Genomic DNA, 10,049 nt, shown 5'->3' with positions numbered 1-10,049 from the left:
GGGTACGGGGCGGGGCGGGGAGTGCTATACCCGTCCCCGTCCCCGTCCCCGGCTTGCGCCAAGCGGGGATCCCCGTCCCCGTCCCCGAGACCCGATTTTTCGGGGAATCCCCGTCCCCGACCGGGGCGGGTGGACCGGGTTACCCGACGGGTCGGGGTCCATTCCCATCCCTAGTGTGATGTGATAATTTGGAGTTGTCGCATCCTATTGATGCGATGAAGTGTGGTTGTCGCACTAGAGTAATGCGAGTAATGGGTTTTGTCGCATCCTTATGACACGACAAGTTGTTTCATTGCACTCATTGAATGCAACAAGTTGGGTTATTGCACCAGCGTGATGTGATATGTTGAGGTTCTCGCACCAATGTGTTGCGATGACTTGGGTTTGTCTCATCAATGTAATGCGAGAAATGTATCAATTTATATATGATGCGACAAGCTTTACCCATAATGTGTTTATCAGATTATTTGAATATTTAAAATGTAATAAATGAGGTTTATTATATCAAAATGATTTTTATTTGTTATTATTACAAATATGAGTTTATAAATGTAATTTGGTGATTTTCACTCTGTAATTGCATAGAAGGGATTACTCACTAGACCTCAAGGTCTAACCCTCATTTTGTGTTTAAAAAATGTGTATCACAGGTCGAGCACAACCAGAAGATAAAAGAAAGGGAAAACTGTGAAGTGATCATATTATGCTTACATGGGATTTTGGGCCAACATATTATTCTTTTGTATCTAAATACTTGTTATGTATTCATGTGTTGTATAAATATTTTTCTTCACTTGTTAGCTACTTTGTAATGTAGCCTTTGTAGATAGTGAAACCGAATGTGTAAAATTATATTTTTTTGATATATGAAAATATATGTTTATGCATAAATATGATCTTGGGGTGTTACAAAAAATATAGTCTCATTGGTCTTACGAAAACATGCTAGTCTCACGTAAATCCAACCTTATATATAGGGGTAATCATTTGTAAGCCATTTGAAGGTCACAAATCTTACAAATCCATCTAGGTCGTCTTTTTTTAATAACAGTTGAGAAATTTTCAAATTTAATTTGATTAAACAAATTAAGCAAAGGTTAGTTTTTGATATAATTTAAATTTAAAATTTTTATTAAATATTTAGAATTATCTCTATGATTTTCTCAATTACCTCGGTCACTCTCTTTCTCTTTTTCTCTCTTTCACTCTCTTATCTCACAACTTCTCCTTCGCGTATGGTTTTCTTCTTTAGTTTCCGTATCTGTCTTTGTGGCGTTCGTCTCTAGTTCGTCTAGAAGATTGGAAGTCCAAGATTCCCACGCCTGGGTAAGGATACATTGAATTAGATAAAAGCAACCAGGGTTTTTTTTTTTAAATCAAATTATGTATTTGAGAAAAAAATTATGTACTTTTTATTAAATTGTTATTATGAAATGTTATTATGAGTTATAATTATGAAATGTTATTATTGATTGTTATTATGGATTGACTGTGGTTTCACATATGAGATATTATTAAGAAATGTTATTATGAAATTTGTTGTTTCATATGTGAAACAATACTTGTATGAAATAGTTCATATGTGAATTACATGGGACCACATATAAAAGGTAAAAGAATCGCGTATTAAGACACGACGCGCCATAAGCTTAAGGTGACGTAAAACATAATTTTTAAATCACGATGCATCATGACAGCTTTTATGATGAAACTTTTAGAAAAACAACCAATTAAAAGATAGATACAAGATGATGGTCCAAATACATAGACTCATGGAGACAGGTGGTTATCAAATGCACCACAAGTAGAAGTAATTGATAGCGAGTGTAGTACTAATTTTTTTTAAATGCAGTTGGAGTACAAATTAGAAAACTGAAGATGGTCCAAAATGCATAGATATGTAGGTATCAAGTATCTGACACGTAAAAAACAAAATGCCTATCAAAACCGTATTTAATAATTAAGGAATGTTTGTTAACAGTTTGCTGAGTGAGTTGAGACTCGGATTTTATTCGGTCGGTTATAAATGATTATTTGATAGCGGTTTAATGATATTGAAAGTGTCTTATTCGTTAAGTTTTTAGGGGAGAAATTAATGCAAAAAGCTAAATATGAAAAACTTGTCTCTCCCAATTTAAAACGTTTTCCTTCTATCTCTGAAAAGCTCATTCAAACAAAGCCTTCTCAATCCATACAGACATACTAATCCATGCAGTTAGATTTATTGATACAAGACTTCATGAAAAACCAACCAAATAGCCTTTAGAGTCGTTTACTAAATGTTTACCAAGCGCTTATCAAGTATATTTATCACTCTCACTTACCTTGTTAGATAACGTTCTCGACTATCAAAATGGATTGTCTGTAAGAGTTTTCTCTCCTTCGTTTACTGGGTAAGCACCTTGGTTGTTGTCATGCCTTTTACCAAGTAAGATAATTGATCGTTCACATGCTCAACTAACAAAATAAGTGAGTTGCTAAACACTTTGTAACACCCATAAAATTGGTAAAACTACGACATACAGAATCTTGATATTTCCATAAATAAATAAAATGCATAAACCCATAAAAGGGGTGAAGATTGGAACAAGTGTTAGAAGACTGACGGAGGTTGTGGAGGTGGTGGTCGGGGAACAGCGGTGGTCATGGAAGTGATAAGGCAATGGTGGCATACACAAGATATATATACGAGCCTAATCAAATGAGAACTAATTAGTTTGTGATAACCGTGGAGTCTAATATGAGCCAATCATTTTATGATATTAATTGTATTACCTTAATTAATAGGTAATAGGTAAATGACATTTTAGTAAAATGATTAATTATAATTTAAATATTTTTCTTATTTAATAGTTATCAAATTTGGTTTCCTTAATTATCAAGAATTCGGTTTTCTTAATTATGCCAACAAAATTGTATCACAGTCGTGTATCACATTGTGGCTGTGTGTGGCATAAAACTCAGATCACATCCGTTATCAACCAATTCTCAAAACGTTATCACAGTGATATCACAATGTGTTTCACAATTGGTTTTGTGTCTTACTGTTATAAATTCTTAGGTATCACAACGTGTATCATATTTGTTTTGTGTTTTACTGTTAAAAATTCTTGGCCGAGTTCGAGCCCTGGGAGGGGAGTGTTGGCGACATTTAAGTGGAGCCATGTTTAGCCTCCAAATTTGCCGAGGATTAGTCGGGCTTTGGCCCGGACACCCTTACAAAAAAAAAAAAAAATCTTGGCCGGAGAGAGAGAAAGAGGGGGAGAGAGGAGAGAGATTGTAAAAAGACTCATTTACCCTTATATTGAAAATTAGTGAATAATTACCAAAATTAATATGTTTAATAATAATCATTGATTATTAATAATGTGTGGTTGAGATTGGATCTCGAAACCTATGTGTTATAAAATGCAAGTCACAATGACATAATCCATAGATATTTCAAAATAGGGGTCTAGGATGTTAAAACACATAAACCACATGGACAAAAATTTGTAACTCACTCCTTTTTAAATTATTCTTTGTTCTTTTTCATATATTTTTAGCAGTGTTTTAAAAGGCTCATGATGACTGTCGTTATGACATGCCATGACTCAAAACTCGCCTTCGACCTCACATAAAATATATGACATATTACGACCTAGTGTGCGTTTTTGTATAATTGATTTTTTTTTACCTTTAGAGACTTTTACTTTTAGTTCTTAATACATAATCTAATTTAAATTGCTAAGGGGCCGTTTACCAAATATTTATCCGGTAATTGCTTACCAATAAAATTTAACACTATTATATACTTACCGGGTAGGATTTTAGGCCATCAAAACGATATCGCATGCAACAATTTATCCGGTAAGTGCTTACCATGGTAAGAGTCGTCGCCCTCACTTACTGGGTAAGACTCTTGGTCCTTGTCTCGCTCTTACCAGGTAAGATTTTTGGTCCTTGCTATATTCATTCAATAAGGTAATATGACTTGGTAAGCGCTACCCGAGTAAGCGTTTTGTAAACGGCCCCTAAATCTCATTCATTCGTTGAGTTTTAGTATAACACATATGTGTATATATGTATAACAGGGCATAATCATTTGAGAACTTCAAATTTTAAAAGATTCGGGAGATCTATCCGAATCTAATAGTTTAATATAATTATATTATTTATTATATAAACATTAATTCATTTCTTAGGAAATTTAAATTTCATACATATCACTTTCTATTATGTCTCCGTAACATACACACCCACAATTAAATGTCACACAAGCTGAACACATTATGAACATCGTAAACAACTTTAAAAAAAATTACTGGGTGTTCACAAGGTTCATATGGTGTTCACACATTGTAACTTTAGATTTAGTTAAGTTGTTTTAGTTGTTTACAATATGTTCACAAGTTATACCAGATCTCGTAGATTTGGAATGTGTTCACAATGTAATCACAAATTGTAATACTATATATCTATTTCTAATAAAATGTTCACAATATGTTCATTTTGTGTGTGCACGCACATGTATGTTACAAAAGGAGGAGATAGAAGAGATGAGAGAAAGAGCTTTTAAATTATATTAGATTTTATTTTTAGCTATTTTTTTGTGATCTAAATTGGATTTGATGAATTAGACAGTTTTCTAAAGAAGGTACCTATGAATAAATCTATACATGATATACAAATTTGTCGTCATAAGTCACGCATAAAAAGGTTGTAGCCTCATTATGACTCATAAGACTTTTTTTTATTAACCTAGATATCCAAACCGTTATGTGAGCCGACTAATCTTAGGACGACCACCTGCTTTGCAGATAGCCCGGAGTCACCGCATTTGAACCTCCGTGGCCACAAAGAGATTTGTATTCCTCCTTGGATTTGAACCTGAGACCTCCTGGTACTTTTGACTTTTGGAGTCAAGCTCAAACCAATCAGGCACCACCCTTGTGGTTGACTCGTAAGACTTTAAGCTTGACCTTACCGCACATCGCCTCACACCATTTGAAATCTTAATTTTTATAATACCTTTTTCCAAATCGTTAACTTATTCAAGTAAATATTTATATTATTATTTTGTAACCAGGAGAATAACAACCTAACCATTTTTATTTCTAACATGTCATGATAAATCTGAAAAAGGCGAGTATTGTGGAATTGCATGTTACACATAAAAGTATATGGTTGAGGCCAAATACAAAGAACTATAAAAAGAGTGGATGCATATAACAAATAAGCCGACATGTGAATGATTTTGAATCTACTTTAAAACATTAGGAATCAAATTAATACTTGAAAATTAAGAGAGATGGTGCCAAGAATGTTCCCGGTTGGCCTACACCATAATATTGGTCAAACAGGCATGTTTGGCTTAGACAATCCAACAAGCGAGTCGACCCAATTATTAAGATTGGTCGAATTGACAAACCAATTTGGCTCGTTTATTTTAATCATCTTGTTAACCATGAAAACCATATTAACAGTAAAAACCTTTTAGGCTATGTCTGACAAACTAGCTGATAATTTAACTGGGTAGCAACTCGATTTGACCGAAATGACCAAATCTTCAGTATAAAAGAGTAAATTGTCTCGGACCAAACGGATAGATAGGGAATTCCAAGACCAAAGTGGTGAGGGAACCAAATAGTATCATGCAACACTCTGAAGAGGGGTAAATTGTAATAAACTTTATGAGGAGGGACTAGGTAAGTTCAATGCTTAAAGATTATATAATATGGAGGATCATTGTTGTCAATAGTTAAAAGTTGGACAATAATTTAAAATCTTAATAAGTATTTCTAAATTTTAAGTTAGGGGTTGTTTACTCAAATGCTTACCCGGTAAGTGTTTACTTATAGAAGTCAACACCATAATTTATTTTTTTGCGTAAGATTTTAGTACATAAAAACGTATTGAATGCAACAATTTACCGGGTAAGCACTTACCTGGATAAGAGTTGTAATCTTCACTTACCGGGTAAGACTCTCCATCCTTCTCATCGCTCTTACCCAGTAAGATTATTGGCCATTGTCATGTTCATCCGATGAGGAAATTTTGTCCGGTAAACACTCACCATGGAAGGAGATTTCGGGATTTTGTTTTTAAGAAATGATTTAGCGAGATGGGAAAGATTAGATACTCACATTTCCTTCACTTTGATCGGAAATGAGAAACAGATTTTTAATATTTATAAGATTTTACTAAACATTAATAATCATTATAAAATCTGATGAGATATAGTTTTGTAAATTATAAGATGAAATATATCAATATTTCATGTAAACAAAGGAAACATAATTTTATTTTTATTTTGCTAAATAAAAGATATTCATATTTTCATTTCCATTTCCATTTTCAAAAATAAATTTTTTTTTATTTATTTATTTAAGAGTAGATTACATTTTTCGTCCACGTGGTTTGTTAAAAATTGTAGATTTCATCTATATGGTTTTAAAACTTTTGTTTTCATCCATATCTATACTATATTATAAAACATTTAACAAAAATTCTTAAAAATTATTTTTTATGCGCAAAATACTGTTTATTGATGTATATTACTTAAAATTTAAGATTACAAGTAGAATGTGTTTGGGTACATCTTATTAAAGCTCCATGTTTTAATTCGTGTAACTAACTACAGATAAACATAATTAAATACGTGATAAACATCATTTTAAATATAAAAAATCCAAAATATTATTAATATAATCATTAAGTTCTAACAAAATACGTAATTATTATCTTAATAAAATTATATTATTAAATCAAAAATAAAAATAATAAATTTTAAATAGTTAGTTTGGTACTAATATCAATATTTTCTTTCATTTTTTTATAATATATCTTCATATTTAGATTTTATTTAAAAATAAAAACATTAGTTTTCTCAAAATCATATAAAACTATATTATAATATCATCTGAGACAAAAAAACGAAACATTAAAATCAAGATGTATTGTGCGAATACGATTTTAGTGATTTGTAATTCATTTATATTTCCGTCCAAAACACTATTTTTAAGCATGAAGGACTAAAATAGAAACGAATTGTAAATATAAGGATGAAAAAGAACAATCAATTTTAAATCACAAGGATGAAAATTGTAATTTCAAAAACATAAAGACAAAAAAAGAAATTTTCTAGAAACCACAGGTACCTAAAACGTAACTTAGTCTTTATTTAATTAAGTTTGTTAGATAGACACAGAAGAATAATTGTTACATATAATTAAAAAAATAAGTACATAAAAATAAATTAGCGAAGGTTGTTGTCGTTATCTTGTATTACGTGATTATCCGCCACATAATTTGACTCGGCGACAAAAAGGAAAGCAAGTTGTCGTCGCTCCCATTTCCTAGAAATCCATCCTTTCAATCATACCACATAATCATATCTTAAAACCAATCTATCATCTTTTGGAAAATAAATTTTATTATAATATATATATATATATATATATATATCTTTTGCAGATAGTCCGGAATCGTCTTATTTGAACTTTCGTGGCCATAAAGAGATTTTTATTCTTCCTTGGATTTGAACTTGAAACCTCCTGGTGCTTTTGACTTTTAAAGTCAATCTCAAACCAATCGGACACCACACATATGGTTTTCACAGTAAAAATTTTATCTTGTATAATGCTTTTTTTTCATAAATATAAATCTATAAGCTAACACTGAATAAACAATGTTACTGGAATAATTAACATTAAAATTTGTTAATAAGTTTTGATACAAATTATAATATAAAGTAATAAATAATTATGAAACGTGATTAAAATGATGAAAAAGAAAAATAGAGGTGAGTAGATTGACTATCAAAGATTAGATAGACACAAAAGATGTAGCCGACTTATGCCATATAAAATAACAACCATTGCTATTAAAAAAATCATTATTTAATAGGATAATGAATTTAAAATTATTGATGTGTTTAGTTTGTAGGATTTCATGTAGAATTAGATTTTTTTATTTATAAAAATAATTAAATTATATTTTTATTTATTGATAATATTTTTTAAAACTTTATTTCATACAATCCTATAAATCCTCCCTGTGAAATCCCGTGCATCCTCTAAGGATTTCAAAGTTCTATTTATTGTAATACACACATGAGCTATGTTTGGTAAACTAACTAATAATCTAACTGAAAGTTGATAAACTAAATGATGACTGATGAATAAGTGAACTGATGGTTGATAATCTAGTTTAGGGCTGTAAACGAACCGAACGAAGACTTGTTCATGTTCATTCGTTTAACTTAACCGAACAAACGAACGAACACGAACGGTAAACGAACGAAAATATTTGTATTTGTGTTCGTGTTCGTTCGTTTAGAAATCAGGTGTGTTCGTGTTCGTTTATGTTCGTTCGTTAACATGCTAAACAAACCATGCTAAACGAACATAAACGAACGAGCTAAACGAACATAAACGAACGGGTTAAACGAACATAAATAAATATTATTTGAATTCAAAGTAAATAAATAAAAGATTATATATTAAATTTAATATATAAACGAACATAAACGAACGAATATAAATGAACGTAAACGAACGGTAAATGAATAAACGTTCACGAACATAAATGAACGAACGAGACTCTTGTTCATGTTCGTTCATTTAACTAAACAAACAAAAAAAATTATTCATGTTCGTTCATTTATTAAATAAACGAACATAAACGAACTTCCCGCCAAACGGTTCACGAACGGTTCGTTGAACGCTCGGTTCGTTTACAGCCCTAATCTAGTTGATAAAATAAATACGTTTGGCAAAAAACTAACTATTAAAAAAATGTAAAATGACTAAAGTGACATAACATGTTTAAATATTAATAATTTGGAATTATTTTTAATTAATAATTAAAATTAATTAATAAATTAAATTTAAGATTATTTAATAATTAATATTAACTAATAATTAAAATGAACGAGTTAATAAATAAAAGTGATTACTAATTAAAATTATTATTAATTAATAACTAATGTTTATTAATAATTAATGATAATAAATAACAACTAATATTAATCAGAGTTATAATTAAAAAAGTGGCAAATATAAAACTCCTAAAAAACTACTATTACTAGTTTTTCAATAAGGCAGATATGTTCATCCAATCTAGAGATGTACACAATTTCCTCGCTTTAATTCGTGTATTTGATTGAAAAAATATATTATAAAATTATAATAAAATGTTTTTCTAAGTGGATTTGATTGACCAAATTACATATTTTCAAGTGTATAAGAATAAATTTAAAAAAGAATATGTAAAATATCGAATTTAAAGAAAATATAACTATATAGGACCGGTTCTCATAACTGGTTACAAAATATCTTAATCGGACGACTCGTTTTCGACCAAAACCAAATAGGGAAATAGTGTTTAGGACTGTGACCGATTTGGGCTCGGCTCTGTCCGAGACCGATTTTTGTCTATCTCTAATCCAAACGTATATTCAAAGAACAAGTTAACTTATATTTGTCAAACAATGTCATATGATAAAAGAACCTTAAAAGGCCAACTCAAGAGTTACTTGTAGCATCTTCAAGTTAAAGTACATATTTTGGAGATTTAGGGTATCTCTAACAGATTCTATAAAATAGAAAAAAAATTGATACTATGATTCTTTATTTGCTCTCAAAATAATGAACATTCCAAGTTAACAGAATTTCTTTTTGAAACGTGACATGAATAGTGAGAAATGATTTTTCTAATCCCGCCAATAATATTGAGTTTTTATTGTGTTACATAAATACTTTTTTAAAAAGGTATCAGATTGATAAAATTATATAATATTTTAGTAATATAATTAATATTTAAATCACTAAAATTAAAAAAAATCCTTTTATAAAGATTTAATTTTTTATTTTTTATTTTAGAGAAATCATAAATAATTTGTTCGAGATACTCTTATAAATTTATTTTTACACCAACAACTATAATAAAATATATGCTAAAATATGAAGTTAAAAAAAGGTAGAAATCTATAAATTTAAAGAAATTTCTAAAAACTATATATTATTTTCACTGTTGAGATTGAATATGTTAGAATTTTTTTTATAGTT

Source organism: Cynara cardunculus (assembly GCF_001531365.2).
Source record: "Cynara cardunculus var. scolymus isolate 2C chromosome LG 2, CcrdV1, whole genome shotgun sequence".
Classification (NCBI taxonomy): domain Eukaryota; kingdom Viridiplantae; phylum Streptophyta; class Magnoliopsida; order Asterales; family Asteraceae; genus Cynara; species Cynara cardunculus.
The sequence above is the reverse complement of the archived record's forward strand: the minus strand, read 5'-3'. Positions refer to the sequence as shown.